Genomic DNA, 5,354 nt, shown 5'->3' on the forward strand with positions numbered 1-5,354 from the left:
CTATGAATGGCCTTAATGGATTTTAGAGGCTGGAAGTAGGATTTTTTGGAAAACCTCTACCCAGCAGAACCTGAGTGCCAGATTTCCCTGGCTGGGCTGCAAACTGTGCAAACATACATTGCTTTCTCTCAGACTTCTGCTTAGGCTTTGGTGCAAGCCCACAAACAAATACAGTACTAAATTCTTTACTCCCACCTCCAGTCTTAAATGAATAGCTGCTTGACTCATTGTACCCTATGCACACCTTTAATGAATCACTTCAGCTCCAGCGATGAGCCTGTCTCCCCATCCTTGTTCCCTGTATGTCAACACCCCTGTCTCCTCCCCACTTTGGTCCAATGGCTTAGACCATCTTCCAGGTACTTCCAGGGCCTGCCAGGAGTGGGAAGTGGCAGAAGGACACAGTTGAAATTGTTCTGTGCCTGGCTCACTTTCACCTCAAATGATGCTCCTGTTGTTCCCTTTAAGCTACAGCTCTCAGTTCACATTCAAGAGGGGCCTGAATCCAATTTCTCCCTTTCATCCCTCCATCCAAATGAGTGTTGGCTCTGGTTTGTAAACAAGAGAACAGCTACACACTTCAAGCAGCTGGTTCATAGTTGCTCCAGAGTACACCCTGCCACTGAGAAAGAGTGAGAGGAAGCTCCTGGACTTGTTCTCTCAGCTTCACTGTATAATTGGACTCTAAACCATGTCAGACCCAAGGGTAGACCTACAGTGATTGCCTGTTGTTGGGCAACACTGGCTAGTGATGATTTCTCAGCAGAGCTTTCACTTGGAAAGTTTCGTTCCTTCTTAAAATGCTCTCATGATGCTGTGAGCGGGGATGAGCTACAGTAGCATCCACAGCAATGCACTTCTGGATCTGGCTCTCCCATCCCTCATGCCTGGTGTATACTATGCAAGGTTCTGCTCATACTGCTGTATAGAGACACGCTACATAGATGGAGAAAACCTGCACAAAATCCTTCTGACTAGTTTGTATTCACTTTTCCTCTGTGCCTAAGGGGCAGGCTTAGAGTCTCTGAAAAATTCTGCTTTCTCCTTATATCCCAAGCCCTTTGAGTTAAACCATTACAAAGGAAGATACAGAGATAGTAAAGGAACAAGGGATTTTCTTGTAATTTTAGCATTTATTACCTTCTTAAAGATGCAATTGTATAAAATAAGTGATGTCCTGGCAAAGGCTAGTGTTATCCTGCGCCAGACAATTTTATCACCCTAGTCCATGAAGGCTCTAGTGTACAACATAAAGCTGCTTTGCTTTCCGACATGCCAGTTTTTTCAATGCCAGACCTCCCTTGGCGGCTCGAAGGAGTTTTCCTCCAGATTTAGCCCCTCTTTAGCATCCTTCTGCCCTCCTGTAGGTACCACCGGCGCTGAGCCGGAGCTGCCCCGAGCGACCGGCTCGGCGACAGGAGGGGGAGCTCGCAGCGCGCCGGCTTTAATCGGCGACTTAATTTAGCAACGCTGCAAAATCACCACTGCAGCTGAGGTGTCCATAGGGCCCTTCTCAACACCTCCTCCCCCACCCACCGCAAAAAAAGAAAAAAACCCCAAAAAACAGGAGAAAAGGGGAGTTTATACTGGGGTTCAGGTGAGGATGGAGAATTTAACTAAATTAAAGGGAAGTTGAGAGTTGATGAGGTTGCTGGGCAGTGATGGAGATAGTGGATCTTAATATATATTTACAGCACTAGCAGCAATGAGTAAGGTGCTCCCAGTAGTAAACAACACTTTTCTTCTGGTAAACTGGAGCAGGTTCACTGCTGTTGTACGTTCCTCAGTTCAGCTGAGGTATCAAGGGCTGTGCTCACTTACACTAGCACTGAATTTAGCTGTATATATACTAGGACACCCACGAAGGGAACAATGCCATGCCAGTGGAAAAGTCTGACAAAAGTGAGACAGGAAAGCATTGACTACCAGTCTCATCATAAAGTTATAAGACTGATCAAGCTCTCCTCTTCAGTATAAATTCAAGTCTGTGCAGTTACACGGAGTCATAGGGGCACAGTTTGGGTTCATGCACAAACTCTGCCACACCTTTAGGCCTGACAAAAGGCTCAGCCCAAGTTAATATCACGCTTCATAAAGTTAGGATGCTTTTCTGAAAAATTCCTCTTGGACTTGAAGGCACCACACTTTTCTTCTTTTGCTTTCACTGTTTTTACCCTTTTCTCTGAGAAGTCAGCTGAAGGCAGGAGCTGGGAAAAATTCCTAACCCGTCAAAGCACCTTCCTGAAGATATTTCTCCCTAAGGATGCAGAGGAAATCACAGCTTTCAGATTGCATTTGTCCAATTTGTTAGACAAAACTAACATCAGCTTTTACGGAGGTAAGCCACGAGGACAACCTGTGTCTGTTTCACAGCAGTAGTGAGAGCAGCTTTTTTTGGTGATAAGACCAAACCCTGCCTACCTTTGCACACAACCTGCTGGTGCAGTACTGCAGCTGAGCTTGCCTTTAAAATGGACAGTATTTTCCTTAATGCAGACAGTCGTGTAGAAAGTTAATCTCCTAATATTGTAGTGATATGTTGAAGAGAGATTTATTTTAGAGCCCCCTAAGTGCTTGCATTATTCTCCTCTGTATAATTTCCATGAAAATTCCCAAATTCGATATCTGGTAATCTCTCATAAGACGGCTTTTTAAGGTAAAATATCCCTCTCCTTATCTGTAAGGTCATGACCCTCATTATTAGTGCAAGCTGAGCCTACGACTAGTAAAAAAGAGCCTACCTCTTGAGCTAGAAGAGAAAGAATCTAGATAGATCAAACTATTTAGTGCCAAATTAAATAATTTCCTGATGAGCTTTCCCAGATAGAGGGTTGTATCTTCCCTTGCTGTGGAATAGGAGCAGGGTTCTCTGCAGGCACAGAAAGCTTTCTACAGATACAGCCCTGTGATTCATTTAAACAGAATGAACCTCATTCTTAAACCCATCTAAAAATGTTAGTGGAATCATGAACACTGACCTTAAAATGAAAAATGATTTGCAACCTTTGCAGAGGTGTCTTTATCATAGTGCCACGATTTAAAGTATTTTATCCACTCAGCTACACAATCTTACCATTCATTTGCAGTTGTCATTTTACCTACAAAAGCATTCACTTAATACCCCCCAAAGCAAGAGGAACTTAACGAGTATTACAAGGGGAAAATTATTACTAGTATATTATATAGAAAGGCTGTAAAGTTCAAACAGAGGGAGTTGTGTGTGCACACCACGTTTCATGCAAATTACACTTAATAGTTTAACACTGCATTACATTTTGCCTCCTGAATAAAAATGCTTCTTTAGTTATTTTTCTAATAATCTGTGTAACTTTGGGGAACTAATTAAGGCAAACCATTTCCAACATGCCTGTTTAGCTGCCTATATCAAGTGGCCTGATTTTCAAAAGTGCTGACTACTGAAGCTATAGTAAATATTTAGCGTCCCTTACTACCTGGTAATTTTTATGTGGTCAGTGTAAATTTAGGAGCCCTATGTGAGCTACCTATGTGATATTTGTGCTTTAATTATTTTAACTGTAAGCCCATAGCTCACAGTAAGAAAATTAAATCTAAGAACCATTTTTAGTAAGCTTATTTCTCCTCTCCTTTCCCCTCTTTTGCTCTAGGAAAAGATGCCAACCTACAATTCTTTCAATGTAAAGGTGCTTCTGTAGCTGCAGAAAAATGCTGACATTGCTCCTTGATTGCAAAAGGAGCATGTGACACATAATTAATCCACATATGGACAAGAATGTCTTCCAAGACTGGAAATGGAAAACTAATCAAGAGCACATATGACACACTGGATCCAACACACATGGTTCACTAGGACTTCTTGGCTGCCTCACATCTGGCTGGCTCAGAGCGCAGGCAGAACGGCACATGACTGCCTGCCTTCTTTCATGGAGACATCTGTTGAACTGAAGCCTTCAGTTTCATCAGCTTAGTGAGTGCTAAAGTATGGTTTATCTTGCTTGGACTATGGTTTTGAATGTATTCATTTGCTTCCAGTGAACGAGCACAATCCAATATGTATATTTTGATTCCTAAGCCTTTGGCTTGGTCTATACACAGATTTTGTACTCATATAAGTAACAAAAGTGCTAGCACAATTATTTTTTTTTTCTTTTAAATCCAGGGACATATCTCACAGAAGAAAATCTCCTCTGGCAATTGACTTGAAAACTGCACACCAAGACCTTATTTTGAAGGGCCAAACTGACTACTGCTACAGATGCCAAATTCTCATTGGCTTTAGCAGAGGATCTACTTCAGAAAGGATGGAGGTGTTGTGGTTTATATCACTGTGTTGGCTACTGGAAGCAGCTGCGCTTTCCAGTCACATGGAGAATTATTGAGGTCTCAAACAGGATGCTGAGGTTCCCAAGGTTGAGCACCTCTGGAAAGGTTTAGATTTGGTTTCCCAGGAACTTATATCTTTCCTCAAAATGTAGATGAACATGAAGACAAACTAATTCTTCATTGCTGGATGCCATATGTTATATAAAGATTTACAGAGCTGTTTGTAGCAGGTGCTTTGGCTGTGCTGTTTACTGCTTCAATGAGAGACCAAGTTAGATTTTTATATTCCTCTCCCATAATATTTAATGAGCAATATTTATGCTTATGTCAGAGATATGCTTTGAGCCGTGATTATTATCTGCAATTTTGCACTGTAATACGATGTCCAACTTCAATACTCACTGTTATGAGGCACCGTTACGAGGCAGTGGTCCTTGTCGTCTGATCTTACAAAACGTAGAGAGTGGTTATGGTTTTCGAGGCTGGAAAGGTCTGTGAATGTGAGTAGTGAATTATGAAACTGGTGAATTTTTTGTGTCCTGAATCTGAAGAGCAGCCAACCAAAGCAACGTGCCTACAATATATATACACACATAAAAATGCACACGCGTACTCGCACATAAACAATACAGGTATGGATACAAAAATTCAGCTCTGTAAGTGTGTCCTGAATCAAATATACTAAAATAAATCTCAACTATATTGTCTCAAAAGCATCCCATAAATAGAAAAGTGCTCAGATGTGTTTGACCCTGCTGGCAGGGTACCATGCATCACCTGCTCTGTAATACCTCACTTGAAGTACCTGACTCATCAGTCATGCTGCCTCCCTTTTACAATGGGCTAAGGGATGGGCAAAATCTCCCATCTCATGGGAGGCTATTTATTGGACCCTGTAATGCAGAAAGGAGCTTGAGCTCTATTTCTGAGAGAAAGGGCTAACATGAGGCTAATTCAAAGGAAGCACGTGGGACAAGGCCCTGGTGGGGCCAAATCACTGTGAATGTATCGAAGTGGAAATTTTCATCAGCTCAAGACAAGGGCTGATGTAC

The 5,354-nt window shown here is 42.2% G+C and overlaps 1 long non-coding RNA gene across 1 annotated transcript; it reads left to right on the forward strand.

Annotated features, from left to right (window-relative positions):
* Positions 1-2,190: 2,190 nt before the first annotated feature.
* Positions 2,191-4,540, forward strand: LOC120325137. The gene is made up of 3 exons (XR_005567005.1): positions 2,191-2,338; positions 3,627-3,946; positions 4,139-4,540. It is a non-coding gene; the product is annotated as an uncharacterized LOC120325137 (long non-coding RNA).
* Positions 4,541-5,354: the final 814 nt, after the last annotated feature.

The sequence above is a fragment of the Pipra filicauda genome, unplaced genomic scaffold (assembly GCF_003945595.2).
Source record: "Pipra filicauda isolate LSUMZ 115617 unplaced genomic scaffold, ASM394559v2 scaffold84_size4826128_pilon, whole genome shotgun sequence".
Taxonomy (NCBI): domain Eukaryota; kingdom Metazoa; phylum Chordata; class Aves; order Passeriformes; family Pipridae; genus Pipra; species Pipra filicauda.